This window comes from Odocoileus virginianus, chromosome 26 (genome assembly GCF_023699985.2).
Source record: "Odocoileus virginianus isolate 20LAN1187 ecotype Illinois chromosome 26, Ovbor_1.2, whole genome shotgun sequence".
Classification (NCBI taxonomy): Eukaryota; Metazoa; Chordata; class Mammalia; order Artiodactyla; family Cervidae; genus Odocoileus; species Odocoileus virginianus.
This window is the reverse complement of record NC_069699.1, coordinates 44360672-44380411: the sequence shown is the minus strand read 5'-3', so window position 1 is coordinate 44380411 and position 19740 is coordinate 44360672. Positions and strand designations below refer to the sequence as shown.

At 38.6% G+C, this 19740-nt stretch overlaps 1 protein-coding gene across 8 annotated transcripts in view; it reads right to left on the bottom strand.

The window, feature by feature from the left end:
• The window catches only part of SFMBT1 (Scm like with four mbt domains 1), a 112427-nt gene that overhangs the window by 52212 nt on the left and 40475 nt on the right, over nt 1–19740 (bottom strand). The window lies entirely within an intron of this gene.

Genomic DNA, 19740 nt, shown 5'->3' with positions numbered 1-19740 from the left:
TTATGTAACCATCACTATAATCCAATTTTAGAATATTTCTATCCCCCTGGAAAAGAACTTCCTTCCCACCTGCAGTTCTTCCCCATTCCATCCCCAGCCTCAGGCAACCACTAATCAACTTTCTGTCTCTAGAGATTTTGTCACTTCTGGACATGTCACAGGAATGGAATCATACACTATGTGGTTTCCTGTATCTTGCTTCTTTCAGTCAGCATGTTTTTGAGGCCCATCCATGCTGCACATGGATGAATCTATTTATTCCTGCTTTACTTACATGCAAAATAATCTCAGATACTGTCTTACGTATGCCTAATAGAGCAGAAAGAGGAAAGAAGCTGCTGCCGAAGGCACAATGTGAACAGACACAAGGACAACAACGCAGAAAACCGTGAGGGTGGAACAGGAACTCAACAGCCACAGCTGCCTGGATTACCTACAAGAGCAAATACCTCTGAACCTGTCAACAAGATTCTGAATCTGTATTCAATCCCCAGTAATGGATTCTCATAAAAACCTTTTAAACAGATTCTAGCTCCAGCTCCACCCACGACAAATATGCTATCTTATACAAACTACATTATGTCCATTTTTAAAATCTGTAAAATGAGCGTAACATCCTTTTCAGCTTTTAAAACTAAATTCCTTACTGAGCATAGAGAAAATCTTAATAACTGTTAATACTATGGATATCCCATTTGAGGTAACTGCCAGTTATCCAAAGTCCTTTCATACAACTTAAGCACTGAAACTCACACTTTCACAGATAGGAACAACTGAGTACAAACTTGGTAGTGACATTTAAAGCCTCTGAGCAAGCTTTCTTCTCTCAGCTTCCTTTTTAATTCCAAGTCCAAAACATTCAGTTTGAATACCATTTGGAATGGTATTTGAATACCATTCCACCTGTAATTCATTCACTCCCCATATTATGGAACACCAGTTCATTACCATCTACTATTCCAGGGGGTAAAGGTAAAGTAACCAAGAGAGACTTAGTTTCTGCATTCATGACACTTATTTTTAACAGGAGAAAGAAAATTTAAGCTAACAATTTACAACAATTATTTAAAGTGCTAAGAAGGAAAAGCAGCGGGTGCTAAAACAGAACATAATGGCAGACCTAACCTAAACTAAGAGGACACTGACATGGTCCCTGGTTGGAGGTGGTGGGGTGGCGGGGGCGGTGAGGGGGATATTTAAGGTGATACTAAAGGTTGAGCGCCAAAGAATTGATGCTTTTGAACTGTGGTGCAGGAGAAGACTCTTGAGAGTCCACTGGATAGCAAGGAAATCAAACCAGTCAATTCTAAAGGAAATCAGTATTTCCTGAATATTCACTGTAAGGACTGCCGGTGAAGTTCCAATACTTGTGGTCCCCTGACGTGAAGAAAGACTCACTGCAAAAGACTGATGATGGTGGGAAAGATTAAGAGTAGGAGGAGAAGGGGGTGACAGAGGATGAGATGGTTGGATGGCATCACTGACTCAATGGACATGAGTTCGAGCAAACTCCAGGAGATACTGAAGGACAGGGAACCCTGCTGGTGTGCTGCAGTCCATGGGATTGCAAAGAGTCAAACATGACTGAATGACTGAACAACAAAGGGGAACCTGCAGCGAGTCAAAGAGGACAGAAAAGGAAGTGTGGTCCAGGAACAGGGAGCAGCACACACAGAGGCTCCAGGGCAGGGAGGGACTGAGAGGAGGCCTCAGCGGCTGAAGCATCAGAACCCACCGGGTGAGTGGCACACGAGGAGACTGGACAGGAAGAGAAACAATAACACCCATGATACTTACTGAGGATTTACCATGTGTGGGTACTATCCAAGGCACTTACACACGCTAAGCCATTTAACAGTCTCAACAACTGAGCAAGGCAACCATAACCACCATGAGGAGACAAGCTAAGAACAAGGTCTACTGCCAGTGTCCTACAGTAAGAGACAAAACCAGGTTTCAAACCTAGCAAAACACCCATACTCTATTTCCTCAAGCACTATATGATACACCACCTCTCAATGAGATGCAACCAAGGGCTTCAACTAAGCAGTGTGTGCGTGCTCAGTCACCAGTACTGTCCGACTCTTTGCAATTCTATGGATGTAGCCTGCCAGGTTCCTCTGTCCATGGAATTATCCATGGAGTGCATTGCCATGCCCTCCTCCAGGGGATCTTACAGACCCAGGGATCTGACTGAACTCAGGCCCTCCGCATTGCAGGCAAGATTCTTTACCAGTTGAGCCACAAGGGAAGCCCAAGAATACTGGAGTGGGTAGCCTATTCCTTCTCCAGCGGATCTTTCCGACTCAGAAATCGAACTGGGGTCTCCTGCATTGCAGGCGGATTCTTTACCAACCGAGCTATCAGGGAAGCCCTTTTTAAATCTGTTTTAAACAGATCAAATTTGTTTTAAAAAAGGTCACTCCGAAAAGAAAAAAAAAAAACCACTCTGGACCCAAAGAGAGAAACCATAAAGGAGACAAAACATAAAAGGACAAAAAGGAAACAACAAAAACATAAAAGTATCAAATTTCTACATGGCAAAGACACCATAAACAAAATTCAAAGTAAGATAGTAGTTTTGAAAAGTTCTCATTACAAGAAAAAAATTTTTTCTATGTTTGGTGACAGATGTTAAATAGATTTACTGCAGCAATCACTCACAGTGTATACAAATGTCAAATCATTATGCTATGTGTCTGAAACTAATATAATGTTATGTCAATTAATATTCAATAAAAGCAAAAGGACAGTTGAGATAGGTGAAAATATTAGCAATATGTAAGATAATGGATTAATACAAGGTCCTATAATTCCACACACAAAAAAATGGGCAAAATATTAATAATTAAGTAATTAACTCACATTAAAAATCAGTTTAAAAACTTATAAAAATATGTCCAATCTCCTTAATATTATTATCTGTAACAGTGAGAAACCAGAAACCACATTCATCAAATGTGAATGAGATGGCTACACATATTATGAAACATGTACACTAGGAAATACTCTGTATCCATTAGAAGAATATAGGTAGATTTATAAAAGCATATGGGAATGTCATCTTTACACTCAGTGAAAAAAAAGCAAGTGAAGGATAATTTATATTAACTTTTAAAAATCTTGTGTCCATTGTTTACTTGGCTATGTGACTTTGAACAAATGCCTTATTTGTGCCAATGATATCACTTATTAAAGTAGGGATTAACAGTATTGTACCTACCTCACCAGCTGACAAGATAAGTAGGATAAACCCCGAAGAACATTTAGCAGAGAGTTACATAGTAAATGCTGAGTTAATGTTATGCAGTTGATAGGTTTATTATTATTATTTATTTATATTTATTATTATTTATTATTTATAATATATTATTATTTATTATTCCTATGGCAGTAATTTAGTTGTCATCTCAACATACAGTCTTGAAACTTTGTCATGGGTCTGATACGACAAAATTTTCTGTTGGTTTATAAGATTTTGCAGATAGCACCCACTGCTTGCACTCATCAACTCTTGAAATACACCGCCATATTTTGTGCAGTGAGCCCCATAGTGCAATAATAATAATTATTATAAATAAATCTTCAGAGCCAAAAAGATACGAGTTGGTGGAAATGCAAGTCTTACACAGGTGAAACTAAGAATATAAATTTTCAAAAATTGAGTTATAATTAACATACAGTATTAGGTAAGTTTCAGGTTTAGTGATTCAATTTTTTTTAATACAATATGAAATGATCATTGCAATAAGACCAGTTACCATCTGTCACCATGCAAAGTTGTGAAAAAGGACTGAGACTTTTTCAATCTTACAACATCACTTAGATTTTTAAACAATAAACAGTCAGTTCATAGTCTTAATAGGATCAAGAAAAATAAAATGATGAAGACTTTTGCTGTAGAACATCTCACAGATCCTTCTCTTTATTACTAGTCTGCTGTCTTTTCATGCAGTGAGGGGGAAAAAAAAAAAAAAGTAAAATATCCAGGAGCTTGAAAACTGTAAAAATTTAATTCACTTTTCATTTATTTCCTTTTATTTCATTTATTTCCTATTCATGTTAAATTGCTTTATTGCCTTTATTTTATTACTGATTTTGGCATTAGAATTCCTCTTGTGGTGACCAGAATACATTAAGAGCTATTTATGTAAATAAGCTCTCATGAACTAACTGATCTGGATCTTGTTCATCTTATTTAAAATTATTTCAGTGAGCTAAACAGGAGCCTATTACAGGAGATTCTAATAAAAGAGACCGAAGCCAAAGTATAGCTATTCTAAAATATGAAACACCTCTAAGAAATATAAATAACAATTTAAAAAGCAAAATTAATTGTACAAAACAAGCTCTGAAGTCAAACATACACAGGCACACAAAGGAAAGAACAAAACCCAGGCAGAATAAAACTGAATTTAACTATTTCATTTTTAGTGATACATCAATGTAAAATAAAACTGCCATGGGATACTTACTTTTAAATAGAACTTTTAAAAGATCTAAAAGTCATCTGAACAACAAACAGCTACATGATGTTTCCCCTTCCCTTTATACTACTCGGCTCCACGATAAAGCACTTGATTTTCTAGGCTAAGATTAAACACTGAGTAAGAATATTTATTACAGAGAAAAGTTACAATAATGCCAGAGAGATTTCTATAGCTTAAAATCCTCAGCCAAATGATTTAACATGCTGGACATAACTTTTAAAGCACTCTGGAAGAACAAAACTCAGTGTGACTATAAAGATATGACCTATTATGTATGGTGGATGCAAGAAACTGTTTTAATTCAGTAAATATTTACCAGACAGTTAAAAAGAAAATTCCCACTGAAATGTTTGAATTTGCACTCCTGTCCCTCAACTCAACAAATGGAAGGTCAATAATAACTTCAAGTATGCTGTAAATATGATAAATGCAAACAATTCAGCAAATCAGATGCTCCACTGGGGGCAGATTTGCAAAGTTAACCTTGCTCCTGACAGTAGATGCTAGTGGCAATCACTGTATTTTTGTCCCCCAACATGTGTAGATTTCAGTTGGTCTTCCACTCCCCACAATGGTTAATCTTCACTCTCTGACCTTGTGCACATCCTATTTGACAGGCTATGTAAATTAAATCTTACACTTACATCTGTCAAATGTCAATGTAACTTGATTATCAGGAGTAGAAAATTTCTATTGTTTCATTAAGTTGTTTGTTATTGTTGTTTTTAACCCACTGCTACATGTTGAACTAGGAACATAAAAATAAGTCTGTTAAGTTGACAAATCTTAGCCACTCAGATCATCTAAATTAAATTTGACACTAACTTAACTTTTCATGACTATGTAAACACAACACAGGGCATATCTATCTTAGTTGAACAAATCAATACTTATTAACTTACAAAAACAGTAAAAGCTTTCAACAAAAGTCACAACACAGGAATACCCTAAGGTTCTGTGGAAGTCTGGATGGGAGAAAGTTTGGGGGAGAATGAATACACATTATACGTATGGCTGAGTCTCTTTGCTGTCCCCCTGAAACTATCACAACAACACTGCTAATCAACTATACATCAACAGAAAATAAAAAGTTTAATAAAAAGGGAAAAGAATACTTTAAAGAATACCCTTTTTTTAAAAGGTGTGCAACATCACATCATTAAAGAAATGGGTTTCAAAACCACAGTGAGCTCTCAAAGCATACATATTGGAATGGCTATCATCAAAAAGAAAAAAAATAACAAGTGTTGGCAAAGATGTGGAGGACAGGAAACTACTTTGCATTACTGGTGGGAATAAACACTGGTGGTTGGAGAAGACTCTTGAGAGTCCCTTGGACTGCAAGGAGATCCAACCAGTCCATCCTAAGGGAGATCAGTACTGGGTGTTCACTGGAGGGACTGACGCTGAAGCTGAAACTCCAATACTTTGGCTACCTCATTCGAAGAGTTGACTCATTGGAAAAGACCCTGATGCTGGGAGGTATTAGGGGCAGGAGGAGAAGAGGATGACAGAGGATGAGATGGCTGGATGGCATCACTGACTCGATGGGCCTGAGTTTGAGTCAACTCTGGGAGTTGGGGATGGACAGGAAGGCCTGGCATGCTGCGATTCATGGGGTCGCAAAAAGTTGGATATGACTGAGCGACTGAACTGACTGACTGAACTGAGGCATGGTATGGGCAAGAATCCCTTAAAAGAAACAAAGTAGCCCTCATAGTCAACAGAAGAGTCTGAAATGCAGTACTTGGGAGCAACCTCAAAAATGACAGAATGAACTTTGTTTCCAAGACAAACCATTCGATATCACAGTAATCCAAGTCTATGCCCCAACCACTAATGCTGAAGAAGCTGAAGTTGAATGGTTCTATGAAGACCTACAAGACCTTCTAGAACTAACACCAAAAAAGGTGTTCTTTTCATCATAGGGGACTGGAAAGCAAAAGTAGGAAGTCAAGAGACACCTGGAATAACGGGTAAGTTTGGTCTTAGAGTATAAAACGAAGCAGGGCAAAGGCTAACACAGTTTTGCCAAGAGAACGCACTGGTCATAGCAAACACCCTCTTCTGACAACACAAGAGAAGACTCTACACATGGCCCTCACCAGATAGTCAATACCAAAATAAGACTGATCATATTCTTTGCAGCCAAAGATGCAGAAACTCTATACAGTCAGCAAAAATAAGACTGGGAGCTGACTGTGGCTCAGATCATGAACTCCTTATTGCTAAATTCAAACTTACATTGAAGAAAATAGGGAAAGCCACTAGACCATTCAGGTATGACTTAAATCAAATCCTTTATGATTATATAATGGAAGTGACAAATAAATTCAAGGGATTAGATCTGATAGAGTGCATGAAGAACTATGGATGGAGGTTCATAACACTCTATAGGAGGTGGTGATCAAAACAATCCCCAAGAAGAAGAAATGCAAAAAGGTAAACTGGTTGCCTAAGGAGGCCTTACAAACAGCTGAGGAAAGAAGAGAAGCTAACGGCAAAGGAAAAAAGGAAAGATATACCCATCTGAATGCAGAATTCCAAAGAGCAAGGAGAGATAAGAAAGCCTTCCTAACTAAACAAAGCAAAGAAATAGAGGAAAACAATAGAATGGGAAAGACTAGAGATTTCTTCAAAAAAAATCAGAGATATCAAAGGAACATTTCATGAAAAGATGAGCACAATAAAGGACACAAATGGTATGGACCTAAAGCAGAAGCAGAAGATATTACTAAGGGATGGCAAGAATGTACAGAACTATACAAAAAAGATCTTAATGACCCAGATAACCATGATGGTGTGATCACTCACCTAGAGCCAGACATCCTGAAGTAAGAGGTCAAGTGGGCCTTAGGAAGCACTACTACAAAGCTAGTGGTGGTGATGGAATTCCAGTTGAGTTATTTCAAATCCTAAAAGATGATGCTGTGAAAGTGTACTCAATATGCCAGCAAATTTGAAAAACTCAGCAGTGGCCACAAGACTGGAAAAGGTCAGTTTTCATTTCAATCCCAAAGAAAGGCAATGCCAAAGAATGTTCAAACTACCGCACAACTGCACTCATCTCACATGCTAGCAAAGTAATGCTCAAAATTCTTCAAGCTAGGCTTCAACAGTACGTGAACCAAGAACTTCCAGATATTCAAGCTGGATTTAGAAAAGGCAGAAGAACCAGAGATCAAATTGCCAACATCCGTTGGGTCACAGAAAAAGCAAAAGAATTCTGGAAAAACATCTATTTCTGCTTCATTGACTATGCTAAAGCCTTTGACTGTGTGGATCACAACAAAATGTGGGAAATTCTAAAAGAGATGGGAATACCAGACCACTTTACCTGTCTCCTAAGAAACATGTATGCAGGTCAAGAAGGAACAGTTAGATCCGGACATGGAGCAACAGATGGGTTGCAAATTGGGAAAGGAGTATGTCAAGGCTATATATTGTCACCCTGTTTATTTGACTTATATGCAGAGCACATCATGTGAAATGCTGGGCTGGATGATGCAGAAGCTGGAATCAAGATTGCCAGGAGAAATATCAACAACCTCAGATATGCAGATGACACCCCCCTAATAGCAGAAAGTGAAGAAGAACTAAAGAGCCTCTTGATGAAAGTGAAAGAGGAAAGTGAAAAAGTTGGCTTAAAGCTCAACATTCAGAAAACTAAGATCATGGCATCCAGCCCCATCACTTCATGGCAAGGAGATGGGGAAACAACAGAGACAATGACAGATTTTATTTTCTTGGGCTCCAAAATCACTGCAGACAGTGACTGCAGCCATTAAATTAAAAGACGCTTGCTCCTAGGAAGAAAAGCTATGACCAATCTAGACAGCATATTAAAAAGTAGAGACATTATCTTGCCAACAAAGGTCCACCTAGTCAAAACAATGGTTCTTCCAGTAGTCAGGTATGGATGTGAGAGTTTGACCATAGAGAAGGCTGAGAGCCGAAGAACTGATGTTTTTGAACTGTGGTGTTGGAGAAGACTCTCTAAGAATCCCTTGGATAGCAAGGAGATCCAACCAGTCAGTCCTCAAGGAAATCAGTCCTGATTATTCATTGGAAGGAGTGATGCTAAAGCTGAAACTCCAATACTTTGTCTGATGCAAAGAACTGACTCATTGGAAAAGACCCTGATGCTTTGAAAGACTGGAGGCAGAAGAAGGGTACAATGAAGGGTGAGATGGTTGGATGGAATCACCGATTCAATGGACATGAGTTTGAGCAAGCTTCCAGGAGATGGTGATGGACAGGGAAGCCTGGCTAGCTGCAGTCCATGGGGTCACATAGAGTTGGATACAACTGAACAACAAGGCACAGTATAAAAATAATATGTAGTTTCCTAAAAAATTGAAAAACAGAACTACCACATGATCCAGGAATTCCAGTTCTGGGTATGTGAAGTGAAAAAAAATGAAAACACTAACTCAAAAAGATATCTTATACCCCACATTCATTGCAGCATTATTTACAACAGCTAAGATATGGAAGCAACCTAAGTGTCTATGGAGAGATGAAGAAGATATAGTGTATACATATGAACATATACAATTAAATCATTTTTGCAATATATATTTTGCACTGTATATGTGTGTATATATATATATATATATATATATATAAATCACAGTTTTATATACCTTGGCTTAATACAATGTTATGTCAATTATATCTCAATCTTTTAAAAAGTCAAATTACCAGTTAATATTTTAAAAGGGCTATTTTGGTCTAACAATGAGAAATTTTTAAGTAAAATATGGCATAAGCATACAATCTATTACTACCTGACCAAATTAAAACTGTGTTAGAGAAAAGTTTTCCTTCCCAATTAAAATACCAACAAGGTATTTTATTCACCTTGATGAGCTAATTTTTAAATGCATCTAGAAGAGGAAATGTACAATCCAGCTACATTTTTGTAAAAGATGTTATATGACAAAGCTAGTCCCTTCTATCAAAATATTAAAATAGTGTGGTATTAGTGCAAGAAAAGACAAATACGTCAATAAAATAGAGTGAGGTTGAGAAATAGATCCATTTATATGAGAGAATACTTTGTGATACAATGGCATCCCATATCAATTGTGAAAGGATGAACAAACTAATAAAAGAAAAGGCTATTCATTTGGGGAAGAAAGAAATTAGACCCTTACTTCATGCTGCAACAAAAATAAATCCCAGGTGAATTAAAAGAGCAAAACATGAAAACTAAGACTCCAAATAAATTAAAAGCGAAACACAGAGAATATGGTTATAACCTTGGTACAGACTTCCTTAATCAAGGAAGCTGTAAAATGGATATTTGAGTACATAAACATTTAAAACTTCTGATTAGCAAAAAGATACCATAAAACACTTCCAAAGCCAAATTAGAGACTAGAAGAAAATATTATCTGCTCTATAAATAATAGACAAAAAATTAATAGCCATAATTATAGAAAATACCTATAAATCAATAAAGATGAAAGAACAACCCTTACAGGGGTGAAATAGATACAAACAGGAGGTTTATAAAAGACATGGAAATGACTTATAAGCATATAAAATGTTTCACATCAACAGCTAAAATGAGGCATTTTTCACTCACAGATGGGCAAAGATATGAATGCTGCTATCACCAGTTACAGAGCACAAATGGATATGACTCTTTTAAAGAATTTTATTCTATCAAAAAATTTAACTTGCATTCTCTACTTCTGAGCAATTCAATTTCCAATATCTATTTCAGAAAACTATGCCCACCCCCCCGCAAAAAGTAGTATAACAATTTCAAAGAAAGAGATTAAACTGTTCTCACTTTCAGGGCATAAACAGAGAAAACACCCCCATAGGTACAAAGTGTAAAAGTCTAATTGCATGCTTCAACAATGTCTGTAACTAAGGAAAAATTGGAAACCTCAGTATCAATCAGTAAATTAGGGCAAATCTATAAGATGAGAGTTAAAAAGAACGAGCTAGTTTAACGGGCACAGAGTTTATGTTAGGAGTGATGAAAAGGTTTTGAGTGTAGACAGCAGTTTTTGTGTGTGTGCACATTTATGAAACATACTCAAACATATTCAAAACTACATATTTCTATAATATATATATTTCTTTATATATATACACAGATACCCTTAAAATGATCTGGAAGATCACATCCAAATCACTACCAGTGGTTACTTCTAGGAAAGTGAGATTCAGGAACAGGATAAAAGGAAAGTCGTGCTTTATCTGCATGGAATAAATTTTTTAAGAATATATTCATATATATACTTCTATGACTTAAATTTTTATTTTAAGAAAAAAATGCATTTACTGATAATGAAAAGTTATTCATTCTTTCAACAAACGTTTACCAGAAACCTACTGTGTGTGAAGCCCTATCAAAATATTAGGGATCCATCAGTGAAGAACACTGCCAAATTCTCTGCCCTCATGATGCGTATGTTTTACTGGGAAGGATAAAAAGTACAGTACTTTTTCTAAATATGGTAAGTGACAGAGCTGGGCAGGGGAGACCCACAGGCTAAAAGTTACACAGGGTGGAGGTGGGGCATCACCGAAAAGCTAACAATGGACAAAGACCTGAAGGACAAATGGAAGGAAAGTATGACAGGCAGAGGGAAAACCCAGAACAAAGACCTCAGAATGAGGGCATGTGAGCTGTGTTCTAAGACTAGCCAGGAAGCCAGGGTAGGAGAGGCCACAAAAGCAAACAAGAGGAGAGAGGGAGCAGGAGAAGCATCCACTTCACACTGTCTGCCACACTCCCAGGCTCCTCTGTGACTGTCGCCCACCTATTTCTTAGGGATCCATGGTATTTACCACAACCCTCCTCCTCTGGGGTGGGGGTGGTAGAACATACAGGTAATGCTGGTGGGAATGTAAAATGGTGCAATCCCTTTAGAAAACTGTTGGGCAGTTTTGAAAATGTTAAATATAGATTTACCATGAGACCTAGCAATTCCACTCCTTGGTATATACCCAAGAGGACTAAAAACATATGTCTACACCAAAACTTGTAGATGAATGTACACAGCAGCATTCTGCATAATGCCAAAAGGTGGAAACAACCCAAATGTCCAGCAGCTGATGAATGGATGCATAAAATGTGAGCTACCTAACACAATGGAAGATTATTTGGCCACAAAAAGGAATAAAGTACTGACACTACAGCACAGATATCCTAGAAAATACTGAGCCAAGTGGAAGAAGTCAAACACAAAAGGCCATACACTGTCTGCTTCCATTTATATGCAATGTACTGAATAAGCAAGCCCATAATCCCATGGACTGTATGGTGCATGGGGTCGCAAAGAGTCAGACACAACTGAGCACCTTTCACTTTCACACAACTCAGTTGGTAAAGAATCTGCCTGCAATGTGGGAGACCTAGGTTCTATCCCTGGGTTAAGAAGACCCCCTGGAGAAGGGATGGCAACCCACTCCAGTATTCCTGCCTGGAGAATTCCACGGGCAGAGGAACCTGTTAGGTTACGTGCGACCCATGGGGTCGCACAGTTAGACAAGACTGAGCAACTTTCACTTCTATAGATCAGCAGGAGAGATACAACGAACTGCCATGGAATTGCTTTCTCAATTAATCAGTGAATATTTACTGAGTGCATACCATCTGCCACAGGAAAATAAACAGATTCAGGGGGAGCCCTGCCCTCATGAATCTCCCAGTCCAGAGTGGGGAGAGAGAAAAACAAAGGGTATGGTATACTGAACAAAATGTTAGGAGGAAAATGAAGCAAGAAAGGATGGAGAGTACTACCTTCAAAAAGGTGATTAAGATCTCAGTTATGAGGTGACATGAGCCTACACCTGAGTAAAGGGAGGAAGTGGGTACCTGGGTAAGAATATTCCAGGCAGGAAAAGATAACTGCAAAGATCCTCAGTGAGACCTTGTGCAGGACACCTAAGGTCAATGCTGTTGCAGCACAGTGATCAAGGCTGGGATGCTAGGAGATGAGTTTAGAAAGGTACCAGGGAGCCAGATTACATATACACTTGTAGACCGATGTGAAAGTTTTAGTTTGGGGGAAGTCACTGGAAGATTTTGAGTAGAGAGAGAGAGTTTGACCTTTGGGGGGAAAAAAAAAAGGTTATTCTGCAGCTATGTTGAATGAAGTGAAATGAAGTGAAGTCACTCTGTTGTGTCCGACTCTTTGCGACCCCATGGACTGTGGCCTGCCAGGCTCCTCCATCCAAGGGATTTTCCAGGCAAGAATACTGGAGTGGGTTGCCATTTCCTTCTCCAGGGGATCTTCCCAATCCAGGGACCGAACCTGGGTCTCCCACACTGCAAGCAGACTCTTTACTGCCACCAGGAAAGCTATGTTGAGAAGAGACTGTAAAAGGACAAGAGCAGAAGGAGGAAGACCAATTTAAAGGATGCTGGAATAATCCAGGTGAGAGGTGTTGGTGGCTAACTCCAGGTAAGGAGCAGCAAAAACACTGAGAAGAGTAAATGAGAGACTGGATGTGGGGTATGAGAGAAAGAGCATTATCTAGCCTGACACCTAGTCTTTGGTCTAAGCAATGTTGTACTTGGTCGCTCAGTCATGTCTGACTCTGCTACCCCATGGACTGTAACCTGCCAGGCTCCTCTGTCCATAAGGATTCTCCAGGCAAGAATATTAGAGTCGGTTGCCATGCCCTTCTCCAGCGGATCTTCTGGACCCAGGAATTGAACTGGGGTCTCCTGCATTGCAGGCGGATTCTTTACCAGCTGAACTACCAGGGAAGCCCCTAGAAAGGATGAAATTGTTACTTGGAGAAAAAACAGCCTAAAGGAAGAGTGGTTTGAGGGAGGAAAATCCAGAGGGTTTTAATGCAAATAGGGAAAAATGATTGCTTTCTTCATTAAAGGTTCACTGTTTTTGAGTGTTTAGGGGAATTTTTTTCAATCAACAAAAGGATAATTATTACTATTAAAGTGTTTCCAATTTATAAGCTATTTTCTTTATAAATTGCAACTTCATCTGAGCAAAATAACAACTCTTTATAACAGCTAGATAGATGGGTTCAATCCTTATTTTATACCTTGGGAACCTTCTTGTCACCTTCAATCCCACTCTTACAATTCACCTTTCTTTCTATGTTTACTAATCATCCATGAAGGCACCTCCTCATACCCATTTAGTAATTTATGCTGCCCTGTTATCTTATTTTAATCTCAATTTCAATACCCACAAATCTTCCATTAAAGGCACTTTTAATGGAAAATGTCAATTTTTCTAAGCCTTGCTTAAAAAAGCACATCTTTCAAAAATTTCAGAGATAATTTTTAAAAACTGAATCATACTATCAAGAGGTTGGAAATTTCATGCCAACCAATTTATAAATCCCTGGTTCATAGATGTAAGTATGGCCACCCTGCAGTCCTGTTTCCTCAGCAATTGCTAATTACTACCAGGATACTGAGCACCTACACAACTCCAGATACCAAAAATACTAAATCAAGGTTTCAAAACTATCTTTCATTGTACCAAAATATGACAGAAGCATTTAAAAATCATTTATCCTTATATTATCTTGTAAGCTGCAGAAACAGCATATCTTCTAGACCTCAAATATTACCACATTTTTCATTGATTACCGGCTTTAATATGGGAGCCAGTAGCACAAGCACAAGTTAAAATAGTCAACATGTCTTTATTCTGACTAAAGAGGTCCTTGATTCACCAACACAAGCTGTCAGAATGTACCACTTGCAATCCTTTTATTAAAGGATTACAAGAAGAGACTGTGTCTGGTTACAAAAAGCCTGGAAACTATTCTATCATTTCATGTTTGCTGTTTCTCAGCCTTCTCATGCCAAGTGACAGATCAGAAACTTCATTTCAACTCAACAAATGCCTGTTAGCCATCTATCTTTTTTTAAAAAAAAAAAAAGGAAAGAAGTAATATTTGAGTACCTTCTACATGTGTGCCCAACACTTATTTGGTATGTTATACGGTAAATAAAACACTGCCCAACAGTACATGGAAAACGTGTTAACTATTTTAAAATTATATCTTATTTAATTCTAACCAACGATCTTCTTATCACATACATAATAACCTCATTTTATAGATGAGGAGACTGAGGTTCCGAGAAATTAAATTACCTGTCAATTTATACAGCTAGGAAACATCAGGAGCAGCATCTGAACCCTGGCCTGATTCCTGAGCTTGAACTCCCCCGGTTTTCCCAGGTTTTCGTGGAGCTCAGGATGACTGTGAGGTGTCTATCTCCTGCACCACAAAGCGATGGCCCTAAATGACTTACCTCTAGTCCTTCTGTTTATTCATGTATTTAACTTTAGGATTCTTCACTGTTCTACTAGAATTGTAAGTAACCAGGCGTCTGGATGGTACCTAGATAGGTGTTGCCATCAATGTCTTTCTCTCAAAATGTTACTTTACTAGGTCCTTAACCAGGTAAATTCTTATGAAAGAATAAAAGCCTGAAAACTCTGAATTAATGAACACATGAAAAAAGAAATACAACTTTCTTTTTTAAAACAATTGTATTTATTTATTTACTCTTGGGTGCACTGAGTCTTCCTCGATGCACAGCCTCTGTGGCTGCAGCGAGCGAGGGCGCTCTCCGTTGCGGTGCACGAGCCCCTCACTGTGGTGGCACCTCTTGCTGCCAAGCACAGGTTCTAGGGCGTGAGGGCTTCGGGGGCTGCAGTGCGCGGACTCAGATGCCCTGCGCCCTGCTGTGGTTCACAATCTGTGATCTTCCCGGAGCAGGGATCGAGCCAATGTCTCCTGCACTGGCAGGCCGATTGTTTACCGCTGAGCCGCCAGGGAAGCCATAATTCTCTTATTCTTTAAATGAACTTCCAAAGAAGAGGATTTATGAGGCTTTTGCTTAAAGTGTTAAGATTGAAGTTTTTTCTCAAGTAGGTTTAAATTCCCACTTTACTCCTTTATATATCTAGAAACTAGCACTGTACAAAGGTAAGCCCAGTCCAATTCAACTCTCCAATCCTGCAATGGTCACTACTAGTACAGCCCAATGTCTTTCCCTCCATCTCTTCCACCATGCCCTCATACCCACATTTGGTCACAGAATGGATTATGCTCAGTCAGTCTCATCCCACCCACTCTGTCAGATAATCATTGTGTTCTGAGTCTTCCTTGTGGCCATGTGACCCAGTCCTGGCTCAGAAAGAAGTAAGAAAAAGTTTACTGGGGAGCTTCTGGGAAATATATTTCCATTCCTAATAAGAGAGGCAAGATAGTTTCAAAATGTATAGTCTTTGGTATTACCCACACATCCCACTACAATGTGTACAGACTATGTATTCTACGTCTCTTACAGCCCCTGCAGTGCTAGGTATTGGCATACACTAGAAAGTAAACTCTACAAGAACATGCATTGCTTCACTCAATTAGTTCACCGTGGTCATGTGCAGTTGTGAGAGCTAGACCATAAAGAAGGCAGAACACCAAAGGATTGATGCCTTTGAACTGTGGTACTGGAGAAGACTCCTGGAAGTCCCTTGGACAAGATCAAACCAGTCAATCTTAAGGGAGATCAACCCTGAATATTCACTGGAAGGACTGATGCTGAAGCTGAAACTCCAATATTTTGGTCATCTGATATGAACAGATGACTCATTGGAAAAGCCCCTGATGCTGGGAAAGATTGAGGGCAGAAGGAGAAGGGGGTGTCAGAGGATGAGATGGTTGGATAGCATAGCATCACTGACGCAATGAACTTGGGCAAACTCCGGGAGATGGTAAGGGACAGGTAGGCCTGGCAAGCTGCAGTCTATGGGGTCACAAAGAGTTGGACTTGATTGGGCAATTCAACAACAACGACAACAAACATCTAGTACATGCCAGGCTCTATACTGGGCACCAGGGTAGAATAATGAACAAACTGGACATTAAAATTCCTGCTCCTAAGACACAGTTGGTACTCAATTAATATTTGTCAAATTAATGAACTACAAAGTCAAATGATTAATTAATGAAATAATACCTTGGTAGAATAAAATGATTTGGGTTTTTTTTTCTTTTTTAGAATACCTTCTTAAACTGTAAAATATTAAGTTTACTGAAACTATTATTAGTCAGTTCAGTCGCTCAGTCATGTCCAACTCTTTGCGACCCTATAGACTGCAGCATGCCAGGCTTCCCTGTTCATCACCAACTCCCAGAGCCTACTCAAACTCAGGTCCATTGAATCGGCACCCATTGAGATGCCATCCAACCATCTCATCCGCTGTCATCCCCTTCTCCTCCCGCCTTTAACCTTTCCCAGCATCAGTGTTTTTTCAAAAGAGTCAGTTCTTCACATCAGGTGGCCAAAGTATTGGGAGTTTCAGCTTCAGCATCAGTCCTTCCAATGAATATTCAGGACTGATCTTCTTTAGGATTGACTGGCTGGATCTCCTTGCAGTCCAAGGGACTCTTAAGAGTCTTCTCCAACACCACAGTTCAAAAGTATCAGTTCTTTGGGGCTCAGCTTTGTTTACAGTCCAACTCTCATATCCATACATGATTACTGGAAAAACCATACCTTTGACTAGACAAACCTTTGTTGGTAAAGTAATGTCTCTGCTTTTTAATATGCTGTCTAGATTGGTCATAGCTTTTCTTCCTAGGAGCAATTGTCTTTCAATTTCATGGCTGAGATCACCATCTGCAGAGATTTTGGAGCCCCAAAAAAATAGTCTGTTACTGTTTTCATTGTTTCCCCATCTATTTGCCATGAAGTGATGGAACCAGATGCCATGATCTTCGTTTTCTGAATGTTGAGTTTTACGCCAACTTTTTCACTCTCCTCTTTCACTTTCATCGAGAGACTCTAGTTCTTCACTTTCTGTGAAGAAGAAAAGGTCATCTGCATATGTCATCTGCATATCTGAGGTTATTGATATTTCTCCCAGTAATCTTGATTTCAGCTTGTGCTTCATCCAGCCCGGCATTTCACATGATGCACTCTGCACATAAGTTAAATAAGCAGGGTGACAATATACAGCCTTGACGTACTCCTTTCCCGATTTGGAACCAGTCTGTTGTTCCATGTCCAGTACTAACTGTTGTTTCTTGACCTGTATACAGATTTCTCAGGAGGGAGGTCAGGTGGTCTGGTATTCTCATTTCTTTCAGAATTTTCCAGTTTGTTGTGATCCAACAAAGGCCTTAGTGTAGTCAATAAAGCAAAAGTAGATGTTTTTCTGGAACTCTCTTGTTTTTTTGATGATCCAGCAAATTTTGGCAATGATCCAGGGGATGTTGGCAATTTGATCTATTCAGATAATTTTATCTATTGTACCTTTCGACTAAGCAGTTTTTGTTATACAGCTAAAATATGTGTGTATATATATATATATATTTGATACCAAAGACTATTTAATAAGTATTAGGCATCATACTTAATATATGCAAACTGGAAAATTTCAGATTTCTCAAAAATATGAGTGTATAAACTGGAAGAGAAAGTGTTCGTTCAGTGTTAATTTTGCTATACCTCAAAGGAGTATGTTTCAAGAGAACACTAAGTACAGCGAAGTAGTCAATGAAGATTTAAGTCAAAATTTAAAATCTGATTTCTGGCTCCCATAAGACAAAAAACAAGCAAAAATTACTGTGAGAGATAAAAAGGGAAAGTGGAGCTAGGAACAAAATCATGAATATTTTAAATTATTCATGGATTTTGGTATCCTCATTCCTCTATTCTCCCACCAATTACCATGATCAAAAAGAATGGGTCACATGACTATAAAGTGGACATCTGGTAGGAATGGCCTAAAACTCCCAAGCACTTGATCAAATTTACATTAAGAAACAAGGGAATCTGGCCAGAAGAAAGAGTAATACTTAAAAGAGATCATCATGAGACCAGAGACAATAATATAGTTTAACTCTAAGAGCTCAGCTACAGACAGAATATACCAAGTGCCCACACATGTCAGGAAAAAAGGGGGGGGGGGGGGGTGGGCATCAGACCGGACCAAAACAAACCACTGTCTGACAGTCCACATTTTTCTCACTATAAATTCCTAGTTGCCTTAGATCTAATACTATATTTGCAAATTCTCTGGCTCTTGAACTGTTTGTAGTAACATAAAAGACAATCATATATACTAACACATATATATGGAATTTAGAAAGATGGTAACGATAACCCTATATGCAAAACAGAACAAGAGACACAGATGTATAGAACAGACTTTTGGACTCTGTGGGAGACGGCGAGGGTGGGATGTTTCAAGAGAACAGCATCGAAACATGTATATTATCTAGGGTGAAACAGATCACCAGCCCAGGTTGGATGCATGAGACAAGTGCTCGGACCTGGTGCACTGGGAAGACCCAGAGGGATCGGGTGGAGAAGGAGGTGGGAGGGGGGATCGGGATGGGGAATACATGTATATCCATGGCTGATTCATGTCAATGTATGACAAAAACCACTACAATATTGTAAAGTAATTAGCCTCCAACTAATAAAAAAAAAATTTTTTTTTAATGGTAAAAAAAATCATATTTCATTAAAAGCCAACTATTCTCTTGAAGAGAATGAAAAATCAACTGAAGCTGAATAAGTATCCCTAAATATGTTCTACCCAAAGTTCGGCCCAACAAGTATCTTGGAAAAGGTCACTGGGTAACACCAATAGAGGTGCCCAAAAAGTAATTCTTTGACTTTGTGCCTTTATCTCCATTAGTTGGGCAAATGCTTCTCTGAATAGTGAATAACAAAATTCACATGCTGGGGAATGGCAGGTAGTTAAATGATGGACCAGACTAACTATAAAAATGAGACCCAGCTTAAATTCACCACCTACTAGATAAGTTTCCTTATCGGTTAAATAGGGAATATACATGTGGTATATCATTTACACTTACAGAAGGCACCTAATAAATCCTGCCCATTAGAACATCAGAGATACGTTTCCATACAACCCTCATGTTTCCATACAACCATGTCTTTCCAGCTAAGAAAGTTATAGGGGTCATAAATTTTAGAGACTATTGAACCTACACTACAACTTTCAAAAGCTCAGGAAGTTTTATAAAATATTTTCATTGGTTAATTCAGGCCTCTAAGAAGGAGAAAATCAAAGTATATGAAAAATCAACACCACATGAAAACTAACTAGACAGTTCTGATAAGAAAGCATGTGGCTTCAAAAGCCAGACTAAAGGGCAGACAGATGCATGACCTGCTTGCTGTGTGGCTTGGGCAAGATACAGAATCAACTTATGCCTCAGTAGGCTCTTCTGTAAAATGGAGATGTGAACAACA